The following is a 12,588-nucleotide window of genomic DNA, read 5'->3' on the forward strand; positions in this document are numbered from 1 at the left end:
ATAAATTGATTCGAACGGTGGGAAGCACGCACGCTGTTTCGTTGATGTTTTCATTGGTTGTACGCTGCTTACTTTTCCCTCGATTCGATTTACGGCAGCGGGTCTCGTTTTGCCGGGAATATATATATACCGAGATTGAAAATGTCTGGAAAATGAATGCACGTACTTGCGCGTAACCAGAGGGCGACGATGAAATATGTCTCAGGGATTTTAAGCTCGACGAGAACGTAGTTTGTATCAGACAATGGCCTCGATGAGTCTTTTCCTATACTCTTTGCCTGCGTAGCACGCTGTCACGCTGACACAATGATACATATTATTCTTTTTAAGCCTGCGATGTTACGCCCTATGCAGAATCTCGTTAACATTGGACTATAGTACGGAATATTTCAAACGAAATGAAAATAATTAGAATAGAAGGTTCAGATGATCCAATAACGCACTTTCACTGGCGGACAATTGCGACGCTTTTAACGCGATTAATAATATTTTGTCGAGGTATGTTCTAAAAATATGTTCGTTTGGACATCTTTTAAATTAATCAAGATATCGACGTGAAAATTTAAGGATGTACTAAAGACACTTCGATTATTATTTCTATATTGTTTATCTAATATTATACATACTATTTGATGTAAGTGCATCTTATGTTTAGATTAATTATAATTGCAACGTGGAATATAAATAAGGAAGAACTACTATCTTTTAAAGGTAGCGAAAATAAAAGGAGAATGTAGAGTCGTATTATAGTATTTCAAAATACTTGTCGTATTAAACGATCCCCGAGGAAAGTTCTACCGTGTAAGATGGCTGGAAATAAAATATTTCCTTGACGTTTTACATTTTACCATGTGTAAACGAGCTTCTCTTACAGCGAATTTCCTCGAATATGAATCCCATATTTTTCAAGATATTACATACACTTTAATTTCGAGCAGGAATTTTGATGGAAACATATCGAATCTTAAACCTTCTGCCGGTAAAACGTAGATAAACGTGACTTATCGTGTTGCAGTCTTCGTAGCGTAACAGTAGGTTGCAAGTAAAAATAAGAACTGTGTTGTTCCATTAAACCGCATATTTATTCGCATCTGTGTTCACGTGTAAAAATCATTACACCGTTGACTAACGATTAAAATGCCTATAGCGCGAAGAAATATTTAAACAATGAAATATTGCGTGAAAAGTTGCCTGTCGAAGTCATTCGTTTTGTACGCATTTTACACAGTTTACTAAATCGACTATGGAAACGCGCAGTTATTAAATTACAGGTGAAACGTTTCACTATCAAAGAGATTGAACGAACGTCGAGAGCCGGTCGGTTGAATTCAGTGGTCACGAGCCAAACTGCATCTCGAGGTTGTTCACGATGCGATAAATCCGTGAATTACATCGTTGACGTCGTTCGACCGCGGCTGAAATAATAATACACGCCGGTTCTGTATGTTTTATCCAGCTGATAGAAAAACAGCGATCCACGAGTCGACGATGCTCCTTTCGATTCGACGTGTTCGATATGATTCGGTAATTTTGTTTCATCAGCCGTTTCGTTTCGTTTTATTCGCCCAGTAGACTAGATTCGCTGGGATTTCCAACTGAAAATTTCATCGCGCGTGATGTTTATTTTACACTGCAATCCCCCTTCTCATATTTCCTTCGTATTTCATTTCCTCTGTCGTCGTTGCAAGGGAACTTCGATTTCAATTTGTAATTTTTAGAATTCCGCGGCGTACTATTTCTCGAGACCGCTGTTCAAATTCCTTCGTTTCGCTCTATTGCCATCTGCCATTTCTCCCTTTTGTCTCTTTACGGTAAAGGAATTTTGTTTGGTCCGAGGAAGATGTGCTCACGAGCGAAACTTACATCTTTTCTCGATCTTGCTACGAAAATGTCAATTATTTCTCCGTTCGTCGATATTTCGTGGTTCTCAATTTCAAAAGGTTCAATGTGCTTCGAAACATTGACGATACGTCGGGGGTATCCTAAAAGTTACTGTTACGTCGCGTGAGATGGTCCGTGCGACATTCCTCATGATCTGGCCGCCAAGGCCTACACATCGTTACACTGACTCGCAATAAACCTAAGGAACCACCATAAACCGAATTTTTTTAGCTTAATCTCTATTCATATAAGTATTTTCGGTTTATCGATGGTCCTTAAAATAGTCCTTGTGTTTATTGCACGCTCTTATAAATTACGAGAAAGCGGATGTTTCTCTAGCGAAATAGCAGGTTTTTCCCATGAACAAGGACACCCATGAGCCACATCCGCAGGAGACTTTCTCCTCATATTTTTATTTATTAACGTTGGCTATAACCAATGGGCATCGCGGATCGTTACCGTCACTTTTCTATTGAAAAGTGTGAACAACGAATCCGCGTTCTTAGTTCAAAAAGGCACACCCACACCAAGCTTTTCTCCTTAATAGTACGAGACGGGTTTTCTACTGTTCTTCCAATCTTCGTGTAGTCGAGTCAACGGTCTTATCCTTAGAGCAGTCATTTACTGTTTTTTCCATCTCAGCGCAGTCATTTATTATTGCTACACGTTTAGATCAGTCAAATCTATTGTTCTTTCAATCTCGACGTAGTCATCTACCGTTGCTGCAAGCTTAGGCCTCACTACGGTCTACGCGACATTAACTTAATCTACTTTTTGCTTATACGAAGCAACTAGCAAGTATACAATTATCAAATATATCTTCCGACAGGCGCAATAATAAGTGTAATAAATTGTTGAAAATATAAATCTTATAAAACTGTTGATTACAGTTTTATTACACAACAAACACCCCTATTATCCCGCAATAAATAAGGGGATCGACCTGTTCGTGGTGTCGATTGTTATAATCGTAACGGGAATTTACGACTCCCGTTGACGCGCTTCAACGCGATCCGCGACTGGACGAAAAACAGTTACAGAAGTTACAAAATCTTCAATTTAAAAATCCGTACGCTTCGCAGCATTGAAATACATTTCTGTATGTATAGATTTTGAAGCTTGGAATTTTATAATAATATCTTCTTGCTAAAAATACGAATCTTATTTATCGACTTCTGAAATTGCTCAATTTTCATGAAAAATACATTTGCGTGACATTTTCTATAGTAAGCTTCCTATTTATATCGTAAGAATCGTAAAACTGAATTGGAAGAATTATTTCAGTTCTCTCGGCGAATCGATAGCATTGAATTTAGCGTGGCTGAATAATTAAAGAAGTTTGGAAATTATTAATTTCGATAGTTCACATTGAAAGTAAGTTACTGTAGCAGTATGTATATTTCCATAAACAGGCTAGCCATGGAAATTAGAACAATGCATATTCAAGATGTACGGTCGTTTAAAACGATGAATATGGTGAATGAATTAAGCTGCGAGTGTGATATTTGATAGGAGTTTCATAATTTAGTAGGGCTAATTACTGGACTCGTTAATTAATTTACTCATCATCGTGTCAGGCAACGACCACCATTTCCACAATAATTATGAAATTATACTATCCACTCCTTTCGCAAGATTAATGTCCATTTGTTTGCGTCTAAAATGAGATGTTTTTCGGTGAATAATAGAATAATCAATTTCCCGTTATGGATTAGTAAATGAGTGACGAGTTTCAATTTATTATGAGCCACATAAAATGCGCTGATAAATTTCCCATTAATTGTTATGACTTCCACATTTCTATCTCTTCGTTTTCAACGTTATAATTACGTCGAAATGTAATATTTTAAATCAATTAAATTAGGAAGCTATTATACCTAATCTATTCACCTTAATAATTCGAAAGCTATTTATAGTTAATCAAGATAAACGTTTCAAGTTATTTTAATTATAAATTAGAAATTATAATAAAGTTATAATTATTATTATTATGTAAAAATTATTCCAAAGTCGCATAAAGTTATACAATGCCATTCGAAGGTTACGCACTATTAGTTTGAAAGCGAGGTCACTCAAGGTTATTTGAGGTCACCGAAGTACATTCAAAGTCACTGGAAGACCATGTGAACGTTGCCCTAAGGATAATTCAAGTCAATTTCAAGATCGTTTGATCGGTTAATCGTTCGATCGAAATTTGTAATGTAATATATGCAGAGTAAAGAATTTAAAAAAAAGAAAAGACGAAGAAAATTCGATATTATAAAATTTATGGAAATTGTTCGAACGAGCCATTCGATGGATAAAAAATTCTGTATACCGGTGATTATCCGGATTTCATCGTGTGAATGATGTACGCGTCGTAGGAACAGCGAGGGTCATTAAATATTTGTTATCGATGATATCCGCTACCATAAATTGTTTCGTGGACGCAAATCAATTTACGTTAGGAATTTTTCGTGCCCAGCCCCTTAAATATCATTTTTGTCCAACCACGATATCAATTAATTCCTGTCCTTCGATCGAGCTCTCTCGCCAATTCACTTCCCCCGATACGTATCTGTAATTATAACGATTTTCTCGTATACGAATACTTTGTAATTAGATTTTTTTTATCGCGCAAGAAATTTACTCGCTTTGAACTCAATTTTGCGACGGATCATTAGTGACGTTGCAATATCGTTTATTACAATAGCGTTTTACAAAGTTGCTGACCTAACGCATAGATTGATATCTGACCCTATTATCTGCTAACGAACTTTTCATACAGTCATTGTATAATATAAATTGATATATTATTTAGCAACATAAAATGTAAAACGTATCTCGTATGCTTAATTGAACTTCGAACTTTCTCTTGAGGGCTGCAAGGAAAAAAAAAATGAATATTTAAATTCGAATTCTATTAAACTTTAGTAATACAAAGTTGGGTGATCGATGTTCTTTATCAAGATGAGGTTCCGAACGATCTCGTAGTATTTTTTATTATTTCGCAACATCGCATTTTTATTATAATAACGTTGCCATTAAACTGGATGAGAATATTATCGAGAACTGTTAATATTTATCTGACATACGAATCTAATTATTATTATCTATAATTATTATTTGTATATACGTATATATCGAATTTTGAATATCGAGTCTCTATTTCGTTTCTGATTTCTTGTTCTGTATTTGGTTCGTTCTTACACACATTTTTACCATGTTGTTCTTCGAGATTTTATTTTTCACGTTTATCAAGATTCAAGTGTCTCTTCAAATGAAATTGCGTTTCATTACAGATGTAAAGATAAACGAAGAAAACGATGAAGCTAATGATAGGACAGACCGCCTCGATATAGCCAACGCTTTCCTCGAACTTCAAACACTGAGACTGGGTCGAGCTCTCAACTTCCAGCTTCATAATTCAAAACTTTAGAAATTTCGTAGACTTTTAACTCCGTGAACTCCAGCATTTAACGGAGTTACTTTTAAAACAGGATACTGAACTTAGGAAATTCGACGAGATATCAAAATATCGATTCAAGAGAAATTATTATTAAGAAGACTATAACTTAAACATTAGAAATTGACTTTTCGCTGAAAACCCTTTTTGGAGCTGCTTCCTCCATATTTCGATAATTCACGACAGTTTCCACGAACAATACGAAACACAACTTACATCGAAATACACGAAAGGCAATTTGATATAAAGTATTATGAAAATCGCAAGGCAGACGTTAGAAATTCCATCAAAAATTCGTTTTTCCTTTCGCACCCTTTTTACGACGATTTTTTGACATTCTGATAATCGACCACCTTGAAATGTACGAAACATCGCGTCGCATTTATCATTCACGCGATAACGATGCAAACGGAGGAATTAAAACCGAGCGTTTTATCGGGTCGAGGAGTTGGTGCACGCTCGGTGCTTTTTCAAGGAAACCATAGTATTCCCGTTGTATAAACGAACAATTGCGAACGTCCATGGTTTACGTGGATAAAGGATGTAATGTGTGGGCAGCTGCATCGGAACTGATACAATTGTTCACGTATTTTGAGCACATTGCGTCATTATTCGTTCTAACTAGATGCATGTTCGGTTTCGATTACACAAGACAATATCCTAACTGATCTTTCCTCTTGAATTTACCGTACCACGAAATAACGACTCATTCTGTAAGCTGAATACTGTTTTCCACGTTTTGGGTGTTATTTGTGACGTTGAAATTCTTCGAAATACTTCAAAATTTCCATTAAAACTTCCATTAGGCTTTCATTGGAATTCTTCGAAAGACATCGACTGTAATAGTCTCAGCACAGAAATGATTGATATCAGGAATCGTTAAGGCTATTGTTCGTAAGTATCGGCACGCTTACGATAGTCTAATCCTGAAGAATCTTTAGGAAATTCATTCTTATTATAATTTCTTACGATATCAATTTATATAGCGAATTTACTTTCCTTTGTATATTATCGATTATTTAAATCTTTTATATAGAGTCTAACTCGTTGCGTGATTTATGGTTCTCGTGCAACAAAGTTTAATTTAAACTTCAATCTTAGTTTCAATTCTCCCGACAGAGGAACGTTAAATATAAATTATGCATAATGTTTTGGTACTTTGCAACTGACACGATGCAGCCAGTGACTAGCTAAATAGCTTAAACTTACCTACGAATAAAATCGTAAAACGTTCTTTCTCTAAATAATTCCTTAAATCGAATTTCAATTTTCTCTCGTATCTGAATTATCCACTGGAAGATTGTAAGAACCAGCACGTAATTATTAATTTACTACATTTTCTGTAACTCTTGCACACGTGTAAATTTCTACTCGATTAATCGTCTTATTAGTAGCTTGATTCGATTATCACCTTTTGTAGGAGATCGGTACGTGTCTTAATACCGTTGATACGAAATGAAATCTCATAATCCACTTTGTCTTTAACAAGAGTTGCAGAACGATTAACTTTTTAATCGAACGGATACTCAATTTCTTCGAGCCAGTTGCACAATTTCTTAGAAAATGCTTCGTACGTCATTGAACGAGTCGAAGGGATGGCAGAATACTTTTCATCTTAATGACCAGTTAGGTATCGATCGCCTTGACAATCGGAAATCGTTGGCAATCGAAGTAATCAAGGTTTCAATGGTTTATTTCACGGAGCAATCAACTTCTCAGTCGGACGTTAGTTGGCTGGAAAAACAGTTAGTTGCTTGACAGAACAAGCTTCAGACATCCTCGATAATCATCAAGACATGGCATATAACGCGTAGTTGTAAACGGTTGTAGCATCTGTTTGTCACTTCGTTGAAGTAAACACGTTAAACGTTAGCGTGTTACTGGAGATTTGCTCTGCAGCGTGTCAAGTGGTGAGATTAGACGTAACTTCTAAATCCTGTAATTCGAAGAGACGTATATGGATCTAATTAAGCGAACTAAAGTAATTAAAGACACACGTCGTATGACATGTGAATTTAGATGCTTGCGAATATTACAATGTCTTGTAATGAATCATAATATACGAAGAAGATAGCCACCTTTTCTGGTAAAAGAAGTATGAAAAACAGTGGATGATTACAAAACATTTTTGTTTCTAAGCTGTTTCGAAAAAAGAAAATCTATAGCCAGTTTAATTTCTAGAAAAAAAGTCATTACGGATTGTACCGATTAAAAAAAGAATCCCCAATTTAACAAATATTATTGCTAAAAGTATTTTTAATCTAGTTCAATCCGATTCCTGAAAAAGGTTCTGTTTCATAGCAATTTGATTCAGAAAAATATTCTCTAGCCAGCCCAGTCCGATTCCTAAAAAAGAAAAAAAATCAGTTAAACTGTTTAAACGAAAGATCCCCGTTTTCATAAAAAAGAGTTCCTAAAAAGCATCCTTAATTTAGTTGAAACTTATTTTTAAAAATAACCCCTGTTTTACGTTAATCTAATTTCTGGAAAAGAGTTTCCAGTCGTCCCGACCGACACCTAAAAAAACCCCAATTTATTCTGTATCAAATTTTAAAGAAGAAGAGTGTCAATCTAGTTGATTTCGGCAGTAAAAATAAAAAAACCATCTCCCCGCTGAAACCAATTTGTTTCCAAAAAAAGTTTTCCGCGTTCTAACTCGATTCCATTTTATTCAGTATTTTACTTTCAATAATACACCATTTGGTCAACGTTCAACGAAAAAAACTGATTGCAATTGTCGCGACCTTTCATTTTCATTCTTAATCGATGATGTTCGATCCATAACGGATCAAAGTCGTGTTAGTATCAAAATGGCACGTTAGCTGCGTATTGGAACTGTTACTAGAACGTAAATACTAGTGTTAAATACTACTCATGGACCAAACATTTAGTTTATTAGCCGAAACGAGTGGCAAAGTTGCGTTACTTGTCCAGGGGTGGTATACTGTTGTTGTGTATATAGGGTGTCTCCAAAGTCACGATACAAGCAGTCGAGTGTTAATTGCACATAGAAAGATAAGTGAAAAGAGAGAATAACTTTTTCCGTTCGAAGCTTCGTTTTCGAGAAAAATAAGCTTGAAAGGTGCAAGGCCGTATGTATATCAGCGGATCCCTCTGCGACTATACGTGTTTCTTTGTTTTCCTAATAAGAAGAAAGAAAAAACAGGTACACGATGGCAGCGATACCGCGCAGAAAAATGCCGCTCGTCTGCGTTTAAGGTAAAACGTCGCTGGTGGAGTTGTCGCGTAATTAGAATGAACGATAGATTCTGACTCTGTCTCGTTAATGAGCAGACCGGTTAATTGGTATTTAAATAGGGTTGTTTGAAATTAGCAATTTTGTGGGGATATTAATCGATAGGATTACGATACAAGTATCATACATATAAAATGGAATTGATGAATATTTAATTGGCGATATTAATTATAGGATATATTACTCAAGGAAATTATAGTATTTTCGAATTACGTGAGAAATTACACTTTTCTATAATTGGTTATACGTATTCGACGCGTTCTTCGATTATCGAGTTTGTAATAAAATCAATAGTGACATTGAAACGTTTATTTTATTGCAGTGGAGGAAACGCGATATAAGTTTAGTTGTATCGGAGGAAATTTTTCTTTTAGGATTTTTATTTGTGACTCGAGGTAAAGTCGGTTTAGTCCAAAGAAATCGTATAAGAAAACAATGACGCGTTTAAACGGCCTTGCAATTACTTCTGGAACCGCAATTTCTCTCGGTGTTTCTGGACTTGACGAGATTTATTTAGAGTCGAAAAAAAAAGAACTACATTAAAGTCACCAGCACGAAGTCTGCTAAATCTCACTGCTTTTTAACAAAACGATAGCTTCGTTCGGTGTCAAACGATTTTCGCTCATAGAATTTGCACGCAGACGAAAATCCTTTAGACGCAGCTGCGGAGAACAGCTTTCGCTGTAACTACGATCCTATAAATTGAAATACTATCGCGAGATAAAAATTTTGTAGGACGTAGATCAATTTAGTTTGCAAATTTGTCTCGTTCTTTCGTTCTTCTTTATTTATTTTTATGGGGCTCTCAACTTTAATATGCTTTCGTTCCAAACAAATTTATAATTTTTTCTCCGTACATTTGCTAGGTAGATAACCTGTTCTAAAGATTCAGTTTTACTCTTGCTTTATAAACCTTCGATAAACGCATATTTCTCATTCTTCACCCCCTTTTTTTAGTTATTCAGTTATTCAAATCTTTTCCGTGGTTTCAAGCAAAGTAGGAAAACTTTAACCCTATGAAGTAACTCCATTGGTTGATTTATCGCGAATTTACGTACAAGCTTTTAGACATGGCATAATTTATCGTAAACTTCCTTGACTGCTGCAAACTGTTTCGCCTAGATTTTTAGATTAATGGAAGCTCGAAATATCGTTCCATGAAACATTAAATCGTTATCTTAATTTTCCCACTTTCGGTCTTTTATTTCAATGTAACTGATTCTGTGAAAGTCATTATGGCCAAATTGCCTTAAACTTGGAGATAATAATATATCTTTAAATTAAGAAACACCTATATCGGTGAACGAATAAAATTATAATTAAATTTAAATGAAACCTATTACGACTAAATTTTCTTAAACTTTCAGACAATTAACTTTTATACTTACTCCGAAGGAAATACGTACAACTATTTTTCAATTTAACAAACACGTATATTCCCAAGCGTAGCAATATCATTTTCCTCATTTTCGAAATTGGATGCGAATGTTATACCTGTAAAAGTATACTTGTAAAATATAATTCCCTCGATAAATAAATACATGGGTATAATTAGACCATTAAATCCGGGCGAAGTAAATTAATTTTCAGCAAAGAACCACAAATCGCTGACCAGAAACTCCGTAAACTCGAAGGTTTTCGTATCGGTTCAACTTCTTGGCGCGGCTGTTGCTATAAATCTATTTTAACATACATACTCCGGACGTTTATTGATGAACTACACCCGCGAGCTTTTTTCACGGAACCTCCCTTCATCGCTTCTCGTTATCGCAATATTGTTTACAACGCTTGTAATCTTGCTTTATCATTCAACATGTTGCTGATATGTTCTTTCGCCTATCGAACTTAACTCGAGAAAATACACGTCCAGTTAAACGGAAAGAACGTCCACAGCTTTTAAACGCGATGAGAAAACATCGTGTTACATTCTGTCCAATTTGTCGATAGTTGGACTGCTAGAAACGATGTTAAGGATTAGATTCGTGAAACGTGAATGGGGCATGTACAATAAACGAATGCTGTACCGAATAATTCTTACGACTAAAATCAGAATACTACGCCAAAGACGGATGATAAAATATACAGCGACGAATAAAAATGATGGTTTCACTTTAAAAGCTAAGTTTCTCAGTTGTAGCCAGAACTTTCTTATCCTTTGCAAATTTGATCGTTCAGTCTAATCATGTATTTATTCAATTTATAATAATGTCGGAAATCTCGGTTAAACGCGTCCTTTTCAATTACTTTGCTTTACAGCATTAGCCACGAGCCAGTAAAATATAATAGAAAAGCTAATTGACCGAGACCTGGATGTGTAAAAGAGTATAAATGTGAGACCACAATGTGTAAAAATTATATAAAGTAATTTAATATCACTTGTACGCTTGTGTTCTTTTATCTTTCATTGAAATTTTCTACGCCAACTCGTTACATTTTTATCAGACAAAGCTCGAACGCTTTTCTTTATTTAGTATTTTATATTACAAAGGGCGTACGCGATGCGAACAAAATAACAAATTTGTGAGAAATAACTAGAAAATGCAAGCAGTGGAATGCGTTTAATTCGTATCAAATACCGACTGTTGTCTCGCAGTACTTATGGCTGAAAATGTATCTCTGTATCTCGGTGTATGATAGAACAGGCTGCTGTTGTAACAAATAAGAACATTTGAAGTTAACCAAGATCGTTTTAGCATACTTCGCTGTACCCGTATCGATGAAAAGCTTAACGTGATAAAATTACGTAACATATGGTGGTTTTGAATGTACGTTTAAAAAAGTATTTAATCGTTGGTAATGTGTGTTAGTTGCGTCATAGTGACGAATTACGTGGACTGGTACTAGAAAGTTGTGGTCGGTGGTTAACTCGTCGGAAGCTGGCAGACATCCAGACGCTTCTACCGATGCTGTTCCTAGGTTAAATCGAAGATCGCGCAGTGTTCGTGGAAACGATGTTGCTTGAAACGTGACTACTAGTCTTTGTGGAGAATATTTGGGATTAAACCGTGTTCGTGATAGTCTTCGATAGATCTGCTGTCTTGAAAGACGCGGTTGAGCTGGGAAAGAATTGCTTACCCTAGTCCTTCCAGGAATAACACAGCTGAGATCTAGACACTTGTTTGTTTTTCACATAAAATAATCTGCCACGATTTGATTTCGATATAGCATGTAATTTCGTTAAAGTTGAAAACGAAATGAATTATTACGAAGGACAAAGAAAAATATGTACAATTCTTTCAATTGCCTCTGACAATTCTCAAGGTAGTTGACACTCGTTAACGTTTTATTTGGAATATTTTTCAGTGAATTTACGTCGTTGAATTTTGTCTTTGAACGTGGCGATCGTAAGGAGATTGCGGAGATTCTCTCGGTATCTTTTTTCTCACAATTCTTTCTAGCGCGTGGATTTTTAATTTTATTTATAGTACTATGATGAGAACTATTCTTTTTTAAAGCGTACAAATGTTTCTCGTTTGCATAGTTGGTTTCTGTAAACTGTCTATTACCCTAACATATTTTTTATCTTAATGACTCTATTTATGTAATTTTGAGTTTACGCAGTTGTTGCATATTTTTCCACCGTTTCATCTTTGATAAGTTAATTAAACAGAATACGGCACGACATTTCTTAATTTTAAATAAACCTTTGAATTTTGATCAAAGTTTCCATCGAGCAGTTATTATCGATGAATTAATATCGATGAATTTGCATTTTTATCTGTTCGTCAAAACAATTGCTCCGATGTCGTAAGCTATTGCGTTAACAGCGTACGAGCACTTTTCACAGTGTGGAAGAGAACGAAATCTTATTCCGAGAGTAATTCGTATCTGTTCTATCGACTGTCGTTTCTTTTCTTTTTTTCTTTCTTTTATTACTGTTTATTTTCTTGTATCGTTCAAAACATATTGCAGAAAAATTGCAGAGAAACTGGATTTTGGATTATCGAATTTTTCTACTCAATCTTCGATATGTATCGATGGAACTCGGACTCGCGGAAATAGTGAC

General features: G+C 35.3%; 1 protein-coding gene across 1 annotated transcript in view; it reads left to right on the top strand.

Moving 5' to 3' along the window:
• Nucleotides 1-12,588, top strand: part of LOC132907254 (calcitonin gene-related peptide type 1 receptor-like) — a 167,051-nt gene that overhangs the window by 16,516 nt on the left and 137,947 nt on the right. The window lies entirely within an intron of this gene.

Source organism: Bombus pascuorum, chromosome 5 (genome assembly GCF_905332965.1).
Source record: "Bombus pascuorum chromosome 5, iyBomPasc1.1, whole genome shotgun sequence".
Lineage (NCBI taxonomy): Eukaryota > Metazoa > Arthropoda > Insecta > Hymenoptera > Apidae > Bombus > Bombus pascuorum.